Source organism: Copadichromis virginalis, linkage group LG9, assembly GCF_057382275.1.
Source record: "Copadichromis virginalis isolate Kocher_CV1m ecotype Utaka linkage group LG9, C_Virginalis_male_GT1.1, whole genome shotgun sequence".
Classification (NCBI taxonomy): Eukaryota; Metazoa; Chordata; class Actinopteri; order Cichliformes; family Cichlidae; genus Copadichromis; species Copadichromis virginalis.
The window spans coordinates 12,515,551-12,534,168 of NC_140626.1; the positions used below are offsets into that span (position 1 = coordinate 12,515,551).

The 18,618-nt window shown below is 46.4% G+C and overlaps 18 non-coding genes across 18 annotated transcripts; all 18 read right to left on the reverse strand.

The window, feature by feature from the left end:
- Positions 1-527: 527 nt before the first annotated feature.
- trnas-aga (transfer RNA serine (anticodon AGA)) lies at positions 528-609 on the reverse strand. The gene has a single exon. It is a non-coding gene; the product is annotated as a tRNA-Ser (tRNA).
- Positions 610-1,184: 575 nt separating this feature from the next.
- trnag-ucc (transfer RNA glycine (anticodon UCC)) lies at positions 1,185-1,256 on the reverse strand. The gene has a single exon. It is a non-coding gene; the product is annotated as a tRNA-Gly (tRNA).
- A 1,354-nt stretch (positions 1,257-2,610) lies between these two features.
- trnas-aga (transfer RNA serine (anticodon AGA)) lies at positions 2,611-2,692 on the reverse strand. Its single transcript has one exon. It is a non-coding gene; the product is annotated as a tRNA-Ser (tRNA).
- Positions 2,693-3,267: 575 nt separating this feature from the next.
- trnag-ucc (transfer RNA glycine (anticodon UCC)) lies at positions 3,268-3,339 on the reverse strand. Its single transcript has one exon. It is a non-coding gene; the product is annotated as a tRNA-Gly (tRNA).
- Positions 3,340-4,693: 1,354 nt separating this feature from the next.
- trnas-aga (transfer RNA serine (anticodon AGA)) lies at positions 4,694-4,775 on the reverse strand. The gene has a single exon. It is a non-coding gene; the product is annotated as a tRNA-Ser (tRNA).
- Positions 4,776-5,350: 575 nt separating this feature from the next.
- On the reverse strand, positions 5,351-5,422 carry trnag-ucc (transfer RNA glycine (anticodon UCC)). The gene has a single exon. It is a non-coding gene; the product is annotated as a tRNA-Gly (tRNA).
- A 1,355-nt stretch (positions 5,423-6,777) lies between these two features.
- trnas-aga (transfer RNA serine (anticodon AGA)) lies at positions 6,778-6,859 on the reverse strand. Its single transcript has one exon. It is a non-coding gene; the product is annotated as a tRNA-Ser (tRNA).
- A 575-nt stretch (positions 6,860-7,434) lies between these two features.
- On the reverse strand, positions 7,435-7,506 carry trnag-ucc (transfer RNA glycine (anticodon UCC)). The gene has a single exon. It is a non-coding gene; the product is annotated as a tRNA-Gly (tRNA).
- Positions 7,507-8,860: 1,354 nt separating this feature from the next.
- Positions 8,861-8,942, reverse strand: trnas-aga (transfer RNA serine (anticodon AGA)). The gene has a single exon. It is a non-coding gene; the product is annotated as a tRNA-Ser (tRNA).
- A 575-nt stretch (positions 8,943-9,517) lies between these two features.
- On the reverse strand, positions 9,518-9,589 carry trnag-ucc (transfer RNA glycine (anticodon UCC)). Its single transcript has one exon. It is a non-coding gene; the product is annotated as a tRNA-Gly (tRNA).
- A 1,354-nt stretch (positions 9,590-10,943) lies between these two features.
- On the reverse strand, positions 10,944-11,025 carry trnas-aga (transfer RNA serine (anticodon AGA)). Its single transcript has one exon. It is a non-coding gene; the product is annotated as a tRNA-Ser (tRNA).
- A 575-nt stretch (positions 11,026-11,600) lies between these two features.
- Positions 11,601-11,672, reverse strand: trnag-ucc (transfer RNA glycine (anticodon UCC)). The gene has a single exon. It is a non-coding gene; the product is annotated as a tRNA-Gly (tRNA).
- Positions 11,673-13,032: 1,360 nt separating this feature from the next.
- On the reverse strand, positions 13,033-13,114 carry trnas-aga (transfer RNA serine (anticodon AGA)). Its single transcript has one exon. It is a non-coding gene; the product is annotated as a tRNA-Ser (tRNA).
- Positions 13,115-13,689: 575 nt separating this feature from the next.
- trnag-ucc (transfer RNA glycine (anticodon UCC)) lies at positions 13,690-13,761 on the reverse strand. Its single transcript has one exon. It is a non-coding gene; the product is annotated as a tRNA-Gly (tRNA).
- A 1,354-nt stretch (positions 13,762-15,115) lies between these two features.
- On the reverse strand, positions 15,116-15,197 carry trnas-aga (transfer RNA serine (anticodon AGA)). The gene has a single exon. It is a non-coding gene; the product is annotated as a tRNA-Ser (tRNA).
- Positions 15,198-15,772: 575 nt separating this feature from the next.
- On the reverse strand, positions 15,773-15,844 carry trnag-ucc (transfer RNA glycine (anticodon UCC)). Its single transcript has one exon. It is a non-coding gene; the product is annotated as a tRNA-Gly (tRNA).
- Positions 15,845-17,198: 1,354 nt separating this feature from the next.
- On the reverse strand, positions 17,199-17,280 carry trnas-aga (transfer RNA serine (anticodon AGA)). Its single transcript has one exon. It is a non-coding gene; the product is annotated as a tRNA-Ser (tRNA).
- A 575-nt stretch (positions 17,281-17,855) lies between these two features.
- On the reverse strand, positions 17,856-17,927 carry trnag-ucc (transfer RNA glycine (anticodon UCC)). The gene has a single exon. It is a non-coding gene; the product is annotated as a tRNA-Gly (tRNA).
- Between the last annotated feature and the right edge of the window lie 691 nt (positions 17,928-18,618).

Consider the following 18,618-nt stretch of genomic DNA (forward strand, 5'->3'; position numbering starts at 1 on the left):
TGGAGAGAGTGTACAAAGGCCGGCATAGTGGGTCTGTGGCCACTCTTGCTTGCGCTTTTGCGTGTCCGTCAGCCAGCTGTGGAGAAGAGCAAAGTTTTTACATGCAAAGAGCTGTAGTGAAAAGCAGTGTTCCAAACAATGAAATGTGTCCACTCCTTGTGCTTTTCATGCAGTAATGTTTGAAGCTATTTCTGCTGTTGTCCCATTCCCGGTGAAATCCGCTGTGCCTCCAATCCCGATCCTCTTGCAAAGCAATCAGCATTTGTCAGACGCATGAGTCATTGGCGGTACTCAGACTGGATCCTGGACGACTACACGGGGGAACGTGTGGGGTGGCTAAGAGACCAATTGAAGGATGCCATGTTTACTGAATATGTGCCTAATTTTGTCAGGACATAGCTGGGTCCATTGCTTCTGCGTGCTCTATTTTCACAAGCAAAGGCCTGGCTCTTTCTCCTGGCACCTTCTCAGGTGATCTCCATGCCTTCTTCTCAAATCAACGTCTGGACTGGCGCAAAACAGCTGACCGTTGTCGACAGGATTCGAACCTGTGCGGGGAGACCCCAATGGATTTCTAGTCCATCGCCTTGACCGCTCGGCCACAACAACCACATTGGGCTGTGGAAATACATACTCGAAAGACATACGTCTTCCAAGTCCTACGCCACACATCTTTCAAGTAGGATGTGCACAACAACGGCCACGCTGGATTGTAAATGCGGTAGCTGCATGACTTTGGTGCGAAAGCTTGTGGTTTTGCAGTTCCGTGAGATTGGTGCAGCACAGCTGCGGTTGAAGCTAGCTGGCTGACATTAGCGTGCTTGTTTGCATGAACAGTAACACACACAGCTGATGATTTTGCCACCGCAAAGAGCTGATCAGTACATGGTTAGTAAAATGTTATCTTCATTCCAAACATTCAGCACAATATTTAAAGTGGGACTGGGTGTCTTTATGAAGAAGTAGCGTGTCCAATCCCAGTTTTATGTAAGAAGGTATAGGTATGAAGTGATGAGAAGTCAAAGCCTGTTTGAACAGTGTCTTTACACAGCAAACGGTAGCAGCGAGGCCGATGAAGAATGCACCTGGCCTGACATTGTAAGCATTTGCAGAAAGAGCGGAGAACGTTTTTAGTGTAAAATAGTACGCAGCCCACATGCTTGAACAGCACTGCGAGTGGCAACTGCGATGGCTGGGAATCGAACCCGGGTCAACTGCTTGGAAGGCAGCTATGCTCGCCACTATACCACCATCGCTGTGAAAGACTACAACATCACTGATTCATTGTCCGGCTTATACAGATTTTCAGGACAATTAACAAGGTGGGCATTGTGATTACTCGCTTGTCAGGTTCTAAACTGGTCAAAAGGTAGATCACTAAAAAGACTAGTGCTTTCATGCAACTGCACATTTAATCTCATCAGCAAAGCTTCTTTGCTACTCAAGTGTGGCCTCTCACGCATTTAAACTCTTGCGTGATTTTTAGCACCTTGAGAGTCGCAATGGTCACGCGAGTTCTTCAGGTCACAGCAGACAAGGTGAGAATAGGTGTGAATCTGTCTTGGGACGAATCTGGGACGAGGACGTCTTTGGCTCCTCTTTCAAGTTATTGGACTTTGGCAAAAAGGTTTTACGCTTAATTCAAAAATGAGAGCAAGTGTTTGTGTCCTGAATACAAAGTGGGAGCTGGTTCCACAGAGAGGGGCCTGAAAAGTGATGGCTCTGCCTTCCATTGCACTTTAAAATCCCCTCGGAAGCCAGCAGTCTGAGAGCAAAGCACTCTGTTGGGATGATATGGCACTGTGAGATCTTGTAGACAAAATTGGTGGTGATTATTCAAGACCTTGTGTGTGAGGGCAAGTATTTGGATTTTTATTTGGGATTTAATTGGGAGCCAATGAAGAGAGAAGTCCATATGGGGGAAATCTACTCTGTCCTTCCAGTCCCTGACTGTGCTCTGGATGCAGCGTTTTGGAAAACAGTGTAAAGGCTTTTCAGGAAGCTTTTAGGACACTGTGAAAATACTGAATTTGAATAGTGGAGGCTAGAAGTAGTGAATGTATCCTTCCTCTCTATCATTAGATGGAGAGAGTGTACAAAGGCCGGCATAGTGGGTCTGTGGCCACTCTTGCTTGCGCTTTTGCGTGTCCGTCAGCCAGCTGTGGAGAAGAGCAAAGTTTTTACATGCAAAGAGCTGTAGTGAAAAGCAGTGTTCCAAACAATGAAATGTGTCCACTCCTTGTGCTTTTCATGCAGTAATGTTTGAAGCTATTTCTGCTGTTGTCCCATTCCCGGTGAAATCCGCTGTGCCTCCAATCCCGATCCTCTTGCAAAGCAATCAGCATTTGTCAGACGCATGAGTCATTGGCGGTACTCAGACTGGATCCTGGACGACTACACGGGGGAACGTGTGGGGTGGCTAAGAGACCAATTGAAGGATGCCATGTTTACTGAATATGTGCCTAATTTTGTCAGGACATAGCTGGGTCCATTGCTTCTGCGTGCTCTATTTTCACAAGCAAAGGCCTGGCTCTTTCTCCTGGCACCTTCTCAGGTGATCTCCATGCCTTCTTCTCAAATCAACGTCTGGACTGGCGCAAAACAGCTGACCGTTGTCGACAGGATTCGAACCTGTGCGGGGAGACCCCAATGGATTTCTAGTCCATCGCCTTGACCGCTCGGCCACAACAACCACATTGGGCTGTGGAACTACATACTCGAAAGACATACGTCTTCCAAGTCCTACGCCACACATCTTTCAAGTAGGATGTGCACAACAACGGCCACGCTGGATTGTAAATGCGGTAGCTGCATGACTTTGGTGCGAAAGCTTGTGGTTTTGCAGTTCCGTGAGATTGGTGCAGCACAGCTGCGGTTGAAGCTAACTGGCTGACATTAGCTTGCTTGTTTGCATGAACAGTAACACACACAGCTGATGATTTTGCCACTGCAAAGAGCTGATCAGTACATGGTTAGTAAAATGTTATCTTCATTCCAAACATTCAGCACAATATTTAAAGTGGGACTGGGTGTCTTTATGAAGAAGTAGCGTGTCCAATCCCAGTTTCATGTAAGAAGGTATAGGTATGAAGTGATGAGAACTCAAAGCCTGTGTGAACAGTGTCTTTCCACAGCAAACGGTAGCAGCGAGGCCGATGAAGAATGCACCTGGCCTGACATTGTAAGCATTTGCAGAAAGAGCGGAGAACGTTTTTAGTGTAAAATAGTACGCAGCCCACATGCTTCAACAGCACTGCGAGTGGCAACTGCGATGGCCGGGAATTGAACCCGGGTCAACTGCTTGGAAGGCAGCTATGCTCGCCACTATACCACCATCGCTGTGAAAGGCTACAACATCACCGATTCATTGTCCGGCTTATACAGATTTTCAGGACAATTAACAAGGTGGGCATTGTGATTACTCGCTTGTCAGGTTCTAAACTGGTCAAAAGGTAGATCACTAAAAAGACTAGTGCTTTCATGCAACTGCACATTTAATCTCATCAGCAAAGCTTCTTTGCTACTCAAGTGTGGCCTCTCACGCATTTAAACTCTTGCGTGATTTTTAGCACCTTGAGAGTCGCAATGGTCACGCGAGTTCTTCAGGTCACAGCAGACAAGGTGAGAATAGGTGTGAATCTGTCTTGGGACGAATCTGGGACGAGGACGTCTTTGGCTCCTCTTTCAAGTTATTGGACTTTGGCAAAAAGGTTTTACGCTTAATTAAAAAATGAGAGCAAGTGTCTGTGTCCCGAATACAAAGTGGGAGCTGGTTCCACAGAGAGGGGCCTGAAAAGTGATGGCTCTGCCTTCCATTGCACTTTAAAATCCCCTCGGAAGCCAGCAGTCTGAGAGCAAAGCACTCTGTTGGGATGATATGGCACTGTGAGATCTTGTAGACAAAATTGGTGGTGATTATTCAAGACCTTGTGTGTGAGGGCAAGTATTTGGATTTTTATTTGGGATTTAATTGGGAGCCAATGAAGAGAGAAGTCCATATGGGGGAAATCTACTCTGTCCTTCCAGTCCCTGACTGTGCTCTGGATGCAGCGTTTTGGAAAACAGTGTAAAGGCTTTTCAGGAAGCTTTTAGGACACTGTGAAAATACTGAATTTGAATAGTGGAGGCTAGAAGTAGTGAATGTATCCTCCCTCTCTATCATTAGATGGAGAGAGTGTACAAAGGCTGGCATAGTGGGTCTGTGGCCACTCTTGCTTGCGCTTTTGCGTGTCTGTCAGCCAGCTGTGGAGAAGAGCAAAGTTTTTACATGCAAAGAGCTGTAGTGAAAAGCAGTGTTCCAAACAATGAAATGTGTCCACTCCTTGTGCTTTTCATGCAGTAATGTTTGAAGCTATTTCTGCTGTTGTCCCATTCCCGGTGAAATCCGCTGTGCCTCCAATCCCGATCCTCTTGCAAAGCAATAAGCATTTGTCAGACGCATGAGTCATTGGCGGTACTCAGACTGGATCCTGGACGACTACACGGGGGAACGTGTGGGGTGGCTAAGAGACCAATTGAAGGATGCCATGTTTACTGAATATGTGCCTAATTTTGTCAGGACATAGCTGGGTCCATTGCTTCTGCGTGCTCTATTTTCACAAGCAAAGGCCTGGCTCTTTCTCCTGGCACCTTCTCAGGTGATCTCCATGCCTTCTTCTCAAATCAACGTCTGGACTGGCGCAAAACAGCTGACCGTTGTCGACAGGATTCGAACCTGTGCGGGGAGACCCCAATGGATTTCTAGTCCATCGCCTTGACCGCTCGGCCACAACAACCACATTGGGCTGTGGAAATACATACTCGAAAGACATACGTCTTCCAAGTCCTACGCCACACATCTTTCAAGTAGGATGTGCACAACAACGGCCACGCTGGATTGTAAATGCGGTAGCTGCATGACTTTGGTGCGAAAGCTTGTGGTTTTGCAGTTCCGTGAGATTGGTGCAGCACAGCTGCGGTTGAAGCTAGCTGGCTGACATTAGCGTGCTTGTTTGCATGAACAGTAACACACACAGCTGATGATTTTGCCACCGCAAAGAGCTGATCAGTACATGGTTAGTAAAATGTTATCTTCATTCCAAACATTCAGCACAATATTTAAAGTGGGACTGGGTGTCTTTATGAAGAAGTAGCGTGTCCAATCCCAGTTTCATGTAAGAAGGTATAGGTATGAAGTGATGAGAAGTCAAAGCCTGTTTGAACAGTGTCTTTACACAGCAAACGGTAGCAGCGAGGCCGATGAAGAATGCACCTGGCCTGACATTGTAAGCATTTGCAGAAAGAGCGGAGAACGTTTTTAGTGTAAAATAGTACGCAGGCCACATGCTTGAACTGCACTGCGAATGGCAACTGCGATGGCCGGGAATCGAACCCGGGTCAACTGCTTGGAAGGCAGCTATGCTCGCCACTATACCACCATCGCTGTGAAAGACTACAACATCACTGATTCATTGTCCGGCTTATACAGATTTTCAGGACAATTAACAAGGTGGGCATTGTGATTACTCGCTTGTCAGGTTCTAAACTGGTCAAAAGGTAGATCACTAAAAAGACTAGTGCTTTCATGCAACTGCACATTTAATCTCATCAGCAAAGCTTCTTTGCTACTCAAGTGTGGCCTCTCACGCATTTAAACTCTTGCGTGATTTTTAGCACCTTGAGAGTCGCAATGGTCACGCGAGTTCTTCAGGTCACAGCAGACAAGGTGAGAATAGGTGTGAATCTGTCTTGGGACGAATCTGGGACGAGGACGTCTTTGGCTCCTCTTTCAAGTTATTGGACTTTGGCAAAAAGGTTTTACGCTTAATTCAAAAATGAGAGCAAGTGTCTGTGTCCCGAATACAAAGTGGGAGCTGGTTCCACAGAGAGGGGCCTGAAAAGTGATGGCTCTGCCTTCCATTGCACTTTAAAATCCCCTCGGAAGCCAGCAGTCTGAGAGCAAAGCACTCTGTTGGGATGATATGGCACTGTGAGATCTTGTAGACAAAATTGGTGGTGATTATTCAAGACCTTGTGTGTGAGGGCAAGTATTTGGATTTTTATTTGGGATTTAATTGGGAGCCAATGAAGAGAGAAGTCCATATGGGGGAAATCTACTCTGTCCTTCCAGTCCCTGACTGTGCTCTGGATGCAGCGTTTTGGAAAACAGTGTAAAGGCTTTTCAGGAAGCTTTTAGGACACTGTGAAAATACTGAATTTGAATAGTGGAGGCTAGAAGTAGTGAATGTATCCTTCCTCTCTATCATTAGATGGAGAGAGTGTACAAAGGCCGGCATAGTGGGTCTGTGGCCATTCTTGCTTGCGCTTTTTCCGTGTCTGTCAGCCAGCTGTGGAGAAGAGCAAAGTTTTTACATGCAAAGAGCTGTAGTGAAAAGCAGTGTTCCAAACAATGAAATGTGTCCACTCCTTGTGCTTTTCATGCAGTAATGTTTGAAGCTATTTCTGCTGTTGTCCCATTCCCGGTGAAATCCGCTGTGCCTCCAATCCCGATCCTCTTGCAAAGCAATCAGCATTTGTCAGACGCATGAGTCATTGGCGGTACTCAGACTGGATCCTGGACGACTACACGGGGGAACGTGTGGGGTGGCTAAGAGACCAATTGAAGGATGCCATGTTTACTGAATATGTGCCTAATTTTGTCAGGACATAGCTGGGTCCATTGCTTCTGCGTGCTCTATTTTCACAAGCAAAGGCCTGGCTCTTTCTCCTGGCACCTTCTCAGGTGATCTCCATGCCTTCTTCTCAAATCAACGTCTGGACTGGCGCAAAACAGCTGACCGTTGTCGACAGGATTCGAACCTGTGCGGGGAGACCCCAATGGATTTCTAGTCCATCGCCTTGACCGCTCGGCCACAACAACCACATTGGGCTGTGGAAATACATACTCGAAAGACATACGTCTTCCAAGTCCTACGCCACACATCTTTCAAGTAGGATGTGCACAACAACGGCCACGCTGGATTGTAAATGCGGTAGCTGCATGACTTTGGTGCGAAAGCTTGTGGTTTTGCAGTTCCGTGAGATTGGTGCAGCACAGCTGCGGTTGAAGCTAGCTGGCTGACATTAGCTTGCTTGTTTGCATGAACAGTAACACACACAGCTGATGATTTTGCCACCGCAAAGAGCTGATCAGTACATGGTTAGTAAAATGTTATCTTCATTCCAAACATTCAGCACAATATTTAAAGTGGGACTGGGTGTCTTTATGAAGAAGTAGCGTGTCCAATCCCAGTTTCATGTAAGAAGGTATAGGTATGAAGTGATGAGAAGTCAAAGCCTGTTTGAACAGTGTCTTTACACAGCAAACGGTAGCAGCGAGGCCGATGAAGAATGCACCTGGCCTGACATTGTAAGCATTTGCAGAAAGAGCGGAGAACGTTTTTAGTGTAAAATAGTACGCAGCCCACATGCTTGAACAGCACTGCGAATGGCAACTGCGATGGCCGGGAATCGAACCCGGGTCAACTGCTTGGAAGGCAGCTATGCTCGCCACTATACCACCATCGCTGTGAAAGACTACAACATCACTGATTCATTGTCCGGCTTATACAGATTTTCAGGACAATTAACAAGGTGGGCATTGTGATTACTCGCTTGTCAGGTTCTAAACTGGTCAAAAGGTAGATCACTAAAAAGACTAGTGCTTTCATGCAACTGCACATTTAATCTCATCAGCAAAGCTTCTTTGCTACTCAAGTGTGGCCTCTCACGCATTTAAACTCTTGCGTGATTTTTAGCACCTTGAGAGTCGCAATGGTCACGCGAGTTCTTCAGGTCACAGCAGACAAGGTGAGAATAGGTGTGAATCTGTCTTGGGACGAATCTGGGACGAGGACGTCTTTGGCTCCTCTTTCAAGTTATTGGACTTTGGCAAAAAGGTTTTACGCTTAATTCAAAAATGAGAGCAAGTGTTTGTGTCCTGAATACAAAGTGGGAGCTGGTTCCACAGAGAGGGGCCTGAAAAGTGATGGCTCTGCCTTCCATTGCACTTTAAAATCCCCTCGGAAGCCAGCAGTCTGAGAGCAAAGCACTCTGTTGGGATGATATGGCACTGTGAGATCTTGTAGACAAAATTGGTGGTGATTATTCAAGACCTTGTGTGTGAGGGCAAGTATTTGGATTTTTATTTGGGATTTAATTGGGAGCCAATGAAGAGAGAAGTCCATATGGGGGAAATCTACTCTGTCCTTCCAGTCCCTGACTGTGCTCTGGATGCAGCGTTTTGGAAAACAGTGTAAAGGCTTTTCAGGAAGCTTTTAGGACACTGTGAAAATACTGAATTTGAATAGTGGAGGCTAGAAGTAGTGAATGTATCCTTCCTCTCTATCATTAGATGGAGAGAGTGTACAAAGGCCGGCATAGTGGGTCTGTGGCCACTCTTGCTTGCGCTTTTGCGTGTCCGTCAGCCAGCTGTGGAGAAGAGCAAAGTTTTTACATGCAAAGAGCTGTAGTGAAAAGCAGTGTTCCAAACAATGAAATGTGTCCACTCCTTGTGCTTTTCATGCAGTAATGTTTGAAGCTATTTCTGCTGTTGTCCCATTCCCGGTGAAATCCGCTGTGCCTCCAATCCCGATCCTCTTGCAAAGCAATCAGCATTTGTCAGACGCATGAGTCATTGGCGGTACTCAGACTGGATCCTGGACGACTACACGGGGGAACGTGTGGGGTGGCTAAGAGACCAATTGAAGGATGCCATGTTTACTGAATATGTGCCTAATTTTGTCAGGACATAGCTGGGTCCATTGCTTCTGCGTGCTCTATTTTCACAAGCAAAGGCCTGGCTCTTTCTCCTGGCACCTTCTCAGGTGATCTCCATGCCTTCTTCTCAAATCAACGTCTGGACTGGCGCAAAACAGCTGACCGTTGTCGACAGGATTCGAACCTGTGCGGGGAGACCCCAATGGATTTCTAGTCCATCGCCTTGACCGCTCGGCAACAACAACCACATTGGGCTGTGGAAATACATACTCGAAAGACATACGTCTTCCAAGTCCTACGCCACACATCTTTCAAGTAGGATGTGCACAACAACGGCCACGCTGGATTGTAAATGCGGTAGCTGCATGACTTTGGTGCGAAAGCTTGTGGTTTTGCAGTTCCGTGAGATTGGTGCAGCACAGCTGCGGTTGAAGCTAGCTGGCTGACATTAGCGTGCTTGTTTGCATGAACAGTAACACACACAGCTGATGATTTTGCCACCGCAAAGAGCTGATCAGTACATGGTTAGTAAAATGTTATCTTCATTCCAAACATTCAGCACAATATTTAAAGTGGGACTGGGTGTCTTTATGAAGAAGTAGCGTGTCCAATCCCAGTTTCATGTAAGAAGGTATAGGTATGAAGTGATGAGAAGTCAAAGCCTGTTTGAACAGTGTCTTTACACAGCAAACGGTAGCAGCGAGGCCGATGAAGAATGCACCTGGCCTGACATTGTAAGCATTTGCAGAAAGAGCGGAGAACGTTTTTAGTGTAAAATAGTACGCAGCCCACATGCTTGAACAGCACTGCGAATGGCAACTGCGATGGCCGGGAATCGAACCCGGGTCAACTGCTTGGAAGGCAGCTATGCTCGCCACTATACCACCATCGCTGTGAAAGACTACAACATCACTGATTCATTGTCCGGCTTATACAGATTTTCAGGACAATTAACAAGGTGGGCATTGTGATTACTCGCTTGTCAGGTTCTAAACTGGTCAAAAGGTAGATCACTAAAAAGACTAGTGCTTTCATGCAACTGCACATTTAATCTCATCAGCAAAGCTTCTTTGCTACTCAAGTGTGGCCTCTCACGCATTTAAACTCTTGCGTGATTTTTAGCACCTTGAGAGTCGCAATGGTCACGCGAGTTCTTCAGGTCACAGCAGACAAGGTGAGAATAGGTGTGAATCTGTCTTGGGACGAATCTGGGACGAGGACGTCTTTGGCTCCTCTTTCAAGTTATTGGACTTTGGCAAAAAGGTTTTACGCTTAATTCAAAAATGAGAGCAAGTGTCTGTGTCCCGAATACAAAGTGGGAGCTGGTTCCACAGAGAGGGGCCTGAAAAGTGATGGCTCTGCCTTCCATTGCACTTTAAAATCCCCTCGGAAGCCAGCAGTCTGAGAGCAAAGCACTCTGTTGGGATGATATGGCACTGTGAGATCTTGTAGACAAAATTGGTGGTGATTATTCAAGACCTTGTGTGTGAGGGCAAGTATTTGGATTTTTATTTGGGATTTAATTGGGAGCCAATGAAGAGAGAAGTCCATATGGGGGAAATCTACTCTGTCCTTCCAGTCCCTGACTGTGCTCTGGATGCAGCGTTTTGGAAAACAGTGTAAAGGCTTTTCAGGAAGCTTTTAGGACACTGTGAAAATACTGAATTTGAATAGTGGAGGCTAGAAGTAGTGAATGTATCCTTCCTCTCTATCATTAGATGGAGAGAGTGTACAAAGGCCGGCATAGTGGGTCTGTGGCCACTCTTGCTTGCGCTTTTGCGTGTCTGTCAGCCAGCTGTGGAGAAGAGCAAAGTTTTTACATGCAAAGAGCTGTAGTGAAAAGCAGTGTTCCAAACAATGAAATGTGTCCACTCCTTGTGCTTTTCATGCAGTAATGTTTGAAGCTATTTCTGCTGTTGTCCCATTCCCGGTGAAATCCGCTGTGCCTCCAATCCCGATCCTCTTGCAAAGCAATCAGCATTTGTCAGACGCATGAGTCATTGGCGGTACTCAGACTGGATCCTGGACGACTACACGGGGGAACGTGTGGGGTGGCTAAGAGACCAATTGAAGGATGCCATGTTTACTGAATATGTGCCTAATTTTGTCAGGACATAGCTGGGTCCATTGCTTCTGCGTGCTCTATTTTCACAAGCAAAGGCCTGGCTCTTTCTCCTGGCACCTTCTCAGGTGATCTCCATGCCTTCTTCTCAAATCAACGTCTGGACTGGCGCAAAACAGCTGACCGTTGTCGACAGGATTCGAACCTGTGCGGGGAGACCCCAATGGATTTCTAGTCCATCGCCTTGACCGCTCGGCCACAACAACCACATTGGGCTGTGGAAATACATACTCGAAAGACATACGTCTTCCAAGTCCTACGCCACACATCTTTCAAGTAGGATGTGCACAACAACGGCCACGCTGGATTGTAAATGCGGTAGCTGCATGACTTTGGTGCGAAAACTTGTGGTTTTGCAGTTCCGTGAGATTGGTGCAGCACAGCTGCGGTTGAAGCTAGCTGGCTGACATTAGCGTGCTTGTTTGCATGAACAGTAACACACACAGCTGATGATTTTGCCACCGCAAAGAGCTGATCAGTACATGGTTAGTAAAATGTTATCTTCATTCCAAACATTCAGCACAATATTTAAAGTGGGACTGGGTGTCTTTATGAAGAAGTAGCGTGTCCAATCCCAGTTTCATGTAAGAAGGTATAGGTATGAAGTGATGAGAAGTCAAAGCCTGTTTGAACAGTGTCTTTACACAGCAAACGGTAGCAGCGAGGCCGATGAAGAATGCACCTGGCCTGACATTGTAAGCATTTGCAGAAAGAGCGGAGAACGTTTTTAGTGTAAAATAGTACGCAGCCCACATGCTTGAACAGCACTGCGAATGGCAACTGCGATGGCCGGGAATCGAACCCGGGTCAACTGCTTGGAAGGCAGCTATGCTCGCCACTATACCACCATCGCTGTGAAAGACTACAACATCACTGATTCATTGTCCGGCTTATACAGATTTTCAGGACAATTAACAAGGTGGGCATTGTGATTACTCGCTTGTCAGGTTCTAAACTGGTCAAAAGGTAGATCACTAAAAAGACTAGTGCTTTCATGCAACTGCACATTTAATCTCATCAGCAAAGCTTCTTTGCTACTCAAGTGTGGCCTCTCACGCATTTAAACTCTTGCGTGATTTTTAGCACCTTGAGAGTCGCAATGGTCACGCGAGTTCTTCAGGTCACAGCAGACAAGGTGAGAATAGGTGTGAATCTGTCTTGGGACGAATCTGGGACGAGGACGTCTTTGGCTCCTCTTTCAAGTTATTGGACTTTGGCAAAAAGGTTTTACGCTTAATTCAAAAATGAGAGCAAGTGTCTGTGTCCCGAATACAAAGTGGGAGCTGGTTCCACAGAGAGGGGCCTGAAAAGTGATGGCTCTGCCTTCCATTGCACTTTAAAATCCCCTCGGAAGCCAGCAGTCTGAGAGCAAAGCACTCTGTTGGGATGATATGGCACTGTGAGATCTTGTAGACAAAATTGGTGGTGATTATTCAAGACCTTGTGTGTGAGGGCAAGTATTTGGATTTTTATTTGGGATTTAATTGGGAGCCAATGAAGAGAGAAGTCCATATGGGGGAAATCTACTCTGTCCTTCCAGTCCCTGACTGTGCTCTGGATGCAGCGTTTTGGAAAACAGTGTAAAGGCTTTTCAGGAAGCTTTTAGGACACTGTGAAAATACTGAATTTGAATAGTGGAGGCTAGAAGTAGTGAATGTATCCTTCCTCTCTATCATTAGATGGAGAGAGTGTACAAAGGCCGGCATAGTGGGTCTGTGGCCACTCTTGCTTGCGCTTTTGCGTGTCTGTCAGCCAGCTGTGGAGAAGAGCAAAGTTTTTACATGCAAAGAGCTGTAGTGAAAAGCAGTGTTCCAAACAATGAAATGTGTCCACTCCTTGTGCTTTTCATGCAGTAATGTTTGAAGCTATTTCTGCTGTTGTCCCATTCCCGGTGAAATCCGCTGTGCCTCCAATCCCGATCCCAGTCCTCTTGCAAAGCAATCAGCATTTGTCAGACGCATGAGTCATTGGCGGTACTCAGACTGGATCCTGGACGACTACACGGGGGAACGTGTGGGGTGGCTAAGAGACCAATTGAAGGATGCCATGTTTACTGAATATGTGCCTAATTTTGTCAGGACATAGCTGGGTCCATTGCTTCTGCGTGCTCTATTTTCACAAGCAAAGGCCTGGCTCTTTCTCCTGGCACCTTCTCAGGTGATCTCCATGCCTTCTTCTCAAATCAACGTCTGGACTGGCGCAAAACAGCTGACCGTTGTCGACAGGATTCGAACCTGTGCGGGGAGACCCCAATGGATTTCTAGTCCATCGCCTTGACCGCTCGGCCACAACAACCACATTGGGCTGTGGAACTACATACTCGAAAGACATACGTCTTCCAAGTCCTACGCCACACATCTTTCAAGTAGGATGTGCACAACAACGGCCACGCTGGATTGTAAATGCGGTAGCTGCATGACTTTGGTGCGAAAGCTTGTGGTTTTGCAGTTCCGTGAGATTGGTGCAGCACAGCTGCGGTTGAAGCTAGCTGGCTGACATTAGCGTGCTTGTTTGCATGAACAGTAACACACACAGCTGATGATTTTGCCACCGCAAAGAGCTGATCAGTACATGGTTAGTAAAATGTTATCTTCATTCCAAACATTCAGCACAATATTTAAAGTGGGACTGGGTGTCTTTATGAAGAAGTAGCGTGTCCAATCCCAGTTTCATGTAAGAAGGTATAGGTATGAAGTGATGAGAAGTCAAAGCCTGTTTGAACAGTGTCTTTACACAGCAAACGGTAGCAGCGAGGCCGATGAAGAATGCACCTGGCCTGACATTGTAAGCATTTGCAGAAAGAGCGGAGAACGTTTTTAGTGTAAAATAGTACGCAGCCCACATGCTTGAACAGCACTGAGAGTGGCAACTGCGATGGCCGGGAATCGAACCCGGGTCAACTGCTTGGAAGGCAGCTATGCTCGCCACTATACCACCATCGCTGTGAAAGACTACAACATCACTGATTCATTGTCCGGCTTATACAGATTTTCAGGACAATTAACAAGGTGGGCATTGTGATTACTCGCTTGTCAGGTTCTAAACTGGTCAAAAGGTAGATCACTAAAAAGACTAGTGCTTTCATGCAACTGCACATTTAATCTCATCAGCAAAGCTTCTTTGCTACTCAAGTGTGGCCTCTCACGCATTTAAACTCTTGCGTGATTTTTAGCACCTTGAGAGTCGCAATGGTCACGTGAGTTCTTCAGGTCACAGCAGACAAGGTGAGAATAGGTGTGAATCTGTCTTGGGACGAATCTGGGACGAGGACGTCTTTGGCTCCTCTTTCAAGTTATTGGACTTTGGCAAAAAGGTTTTACGCTTAATTCAAAAATGAGAGCAAGTGTTTGTGTCCTGAATACAAAGTGGGAGCTGGTTCCACAGAGAGGGGCCTGAAAAGTGATGGCTCTGCCTTCCATTGCACTTTAAAATCCCCTCGGAAGCCAGCAGTCTGAGAGCAAAGCACTCTGTTGGGATGATATGGCACTGTGAGATCTTGTAGACAAAATTGGTGGTGATTATTCAAGACCTTGTGTGTGAGGGCAAGTATTTGGATTTTTATTTGGGATTTAATTGGGAGCCAATGAAGAGAGAAGTCCATATGGGGGAAATCTACTCTGTCCTTCCAGTCCCTGACTGTGCTCTGGATGCAGCGTTTTGGAAAACAGTGTAAAGGCTTTTCAGGAAGCTTTTAGGACACTGTGAAAATACTGAATTTGAATAGTGGAGGCTAGAAGTAGTGAATGTATCCTTCCTCTCTATCATTAGATGGAGAGAGTGTACAAAGGCCGGCATAGTGGGTCTGTGGCCACTCTTGCTTGCGCTTTTGCGTGTCCGTCAGCCAGCTGTGGAGAAGAGCAAAGTTTTTACATGCAAAGAGCTGTAGTGAAAAGCAGTGTTCCAAACAATGAAATGTGTCCACTCCTTGTGCTTTTCATGCAGTAATGTTTGAAGCTATTTCTGCTGTTGTCCCATTCCCGGTGAAATCCGCTGTGCCTCCAATCCCGATCCTCTTGCAAAGCAATCAGCATTTGTCAGACGCATGAGTCATTGGCGGTACTCAGACTGGATCCTGGACGACTACACGGGGGAACGTGTGGGGTGGCTAAGAGACCAATTGAAGGATGCCATGTTTACTGAATATGTGCCTAATTTTGTCAGGACATAGCTGGGTCCATTGCTTCTGCGTGCTCTATTTTCACAAGCAAAGGCCTGGCTCTTTCTCCTGGCACCTTCTCAGGTGATCTCCATGCCTTCTTCTCAAATCAACGTCTGGACTGGCGCAAAACAGCTGACCGTTGTCGACAGGATTCGAACCTGTGCGGGGAGACCCCAATGGATTTCTAGTCCATCGCCTTGACCGCTCGGCCACAACAACCACATTGGGCTGTGGAACTACATACTCGAAAGACATACGTCTTCCAAGTCCTACGCCACACATCTTTCAAGTAGGATGTGCACAACAACGGCCACGCTGGATTGTAAATGCGGTAGCTGCATGACTTTGGTGCGAAAGCTTGTGGTTTTGCAGTTCCGTGAGATTGGTGCAGCACAGCTGCGGTTGAAGCTAGCTGGCTGACATTAGCTTGCTTGTTTGCATGAACAGTAACACACACAGCTGATGATTTTGCCACCGCAAAGAGCTGATCAGTACATGGTTAGTAAAATGTTATCTTCATTCCAAACATTCAGCACAATATTTAAAGTGGGACTGGGTGTCTTTATGAAGAAATAATGTGTCCAATCCCAGTTTCATGTAAGAAGGTATAGGTATGAAGTGATGAGAAGTCAAAGCCTGTTTGAACAGTGTCTTTACACAGCAAACGGTAGCAGCGAGGCCGATGAAGAATGCACCTGGCCTGACATTGTAAGCATTTGCAGAAAGAGCGGAGAACGTTTTTAGTGTAAAATAGTACGCAGCCCACATGCTTGAACAGCACTGCGAATGGCAACTGCGATGGCCGGGAATCGAACCCGGGTCAACTGCTTGGAAGGCAGATATGCTCGCCACTATACCACCATCGCTGTGAAAGACTACAACATCACTGATTCATTGTCCGGCTTATACAGATTTTCAGGACAATTAACAAGGTGGGCATTGTGATTACTCGCTTGTCAGGTTCTAAACTGGTCAAAAGGTAGATCACTAAAAAGACTAGTGCTTTCATGCAACTGCACATTTAATCTCATCAGCAAAGCTTCTTTGCTACTCAAGTGTGGCCTCTCACGCATTTAAACTCTTGCGTGATTTTTAGCACCTTGAGAGTCGCAATGGTCACGCGAGTTCTTCAGGTCACAGCAGACAAGGTGAGAATAGGTGTGAATCTGTCTTGGGACGAATCTGGGACGAGGACGTCTTTGGCTCCTCTTTCAAGTTATTGGACTTTGGCAAAAAGGTTTTACGCTTAATTCAAAAATGAGAGCAAGTGTCTGTGTCCCGAATACAAAGTGGGAGCTGGTTCCACAGAGAGGGGCCTGAAAAGTGATGGCTCTGCCTTCCATTGCACTTTAAAATCCCCTCGGAAGCCAGCAGTCTGAGAGCAAAGCACTCTGTTGGGATGATATGGCACTGTGAGATCTTGTAGACAAAATTGGTGGTGATTATTCAAGACCTTGTGTGTGAGGGCAAGTATTTGGATTTTTATTTGGGATTTAATTGGGAGCCAATGAAGAGAGAAGTCCATATGGGGGAAATCTACTCTGTCCTTCCAGTCCCTGACTGTGCTCTGGATGCAGCGTTTTGGAAAACAGTGTAAAGGCTTTTCAGGAAGCTTTTAGGACACTGTGAAAATACTGAATTTGAATAGTGGAGGCTAGAAGTAGTGAATGTATCCTTCCTCTCTATCATTAGATGGAGAGAGTGTACAAAGGCCGGCATAGTGGGTCTGTGGCCACTCTTGCTTGCGCTTTTGCGTGTCTGTCAGCCAGCTGTGGAGAAGAGCAAAGTTTTTACATGCAAAGAGCTGTAGTGAAAAGCAGTGTTCCAAACAATGAAATGTGTCCACTCCTTGTGCTTTTCATGCAGTAATGTTTGAAGCTATTTCTGCTGTTGTCCCATTCCCGGTGAAATCCGCTGTGCCTCCAATCCCGATCCTCTTGCAAAGCAATCAGCATTTGTCAGACGCATGAGTCATTGGCGGTACTCAGACTGGATCCTGGACGACTACACGGGGGAACGTGTGGGGTGGCTAAGAGACCAATTGAAGGATGCCATGTTTACTGAATATGTGCCTAATTTTGTCAGGACATAGCTGGGTCCATTGCTTCTGCGTGCTCTATTTTCACAAGCAAAGGCCTGGCTCTTTCTCCTGGCACCTTCTCAGGTGATCTCCATGCCTTCTTCTCAAATCAACGTCTGGACTGGCGCAAAACAGCTGACCGTTGTCGACAGGATTCAAACCTGTGCGGGGAGACCCCAATGGATTTCTAGTCCATCGCCTTGACCGCTCGGCCACAACAACCACATTGGGCTGTGGAAATACATACTCGAAAGACATACGTCTTCCAAGTCCTACGCCACACATCTTTCAAGTAGGATGTGCACAACAACGGCCACGCTGGATTGTAAATGCGGTAGCTGCATGACTTTGGTGCGAAAGCTTGTGGTTTTGCAGTTCCGTGAGATTGGTGCAGCACAGCTGCGGTTGAAGCTAGCTGGCTGACATTAGCTTGCTTGTTTGCATGAACAGTAACACACACAGCTGATGATTTTGCCACCGCAAAGAGCTGATCAGTACATGGTTAGTAAAATGTTATCTTCATTCCAAACATTCAGCACAATATTTAAAGTGGGACTGGGTGTCTTTATGAAGAAGTAGCGTGTCCAATCCCAGTTTCATGTAAGAAGGTATAGGTATGAAGTGATGAGAAGTCAAAGCCTGTTTGAACAGTGTCTTTACACAGCAAACGGTAGCAGCGAGGCCGATGAAGAATGCACCTGGCCTGACATTGTAAGCATTTGCAGAAAGAGCGGAGAACGTTTTTAGTGTAAAACAGTACGCAGCCCACATGCTTGAACAGCACTGCGAATGGCAACTGCGATGGCCGGGAATCGAACCCGGGTCAACTGCTTGGAAGGCAGCTATGCTCGCCACTATACCACCATTGCTGTGAAAGACTACAACATCACTGATTCATTGTCCGGCTTATACAGATTTTCAGGACAATTAACAAGGTGGGCATTGTGATTACTCGCTTGTCAGGTTCTAAACTGGTCAAAAGGTAGATCACTAAAAAGACTAGTGCTTTCATGCAACTGCACATTTAATCTCATCAGCAAAGCTTCTTTGCTACTCAAGTGTGGCCTCTCACGCATTTAAACTCTTGCGTGATTTTTAGCACCTTGAGAGTCGCAATGGTCACGCGAGTTCTTCAGGTCACAGCAGACAAGGTGAGAATAGGTGTGAATCTGTCTTGGGACGAATCTGGGACGAGGACGTCTTTGGCTCCTCTTTCAAGTTATTGGACTTTGGCAAAAAGGTTTTACGCTTAATTCAAAAATGAGAGCAAGTGTCTGTGTCCCGAATACAAAGTGGGAGCTGGTTCCACAGAGAGGGGCCTGAAAAGTGATGGCTCTGCCTTCCATTGCACTTTAAAATCCCCTCGGAAGCCAGCAGTCTGAGAGCAAAGCACTCTGTTGGGATGATATGGCACTGTGAGATCTTGTAGACAAAATTGGTGGTGATTATTCAAGACCTTGTGTGTGAGGGCAAGTATTTGGATTTTTATTTGGGATTTAATTGGGAGCCAATGAAGAGAGAAGTCCATATGGGGGAAATCTACTCTGTCCTTCCAGTCCC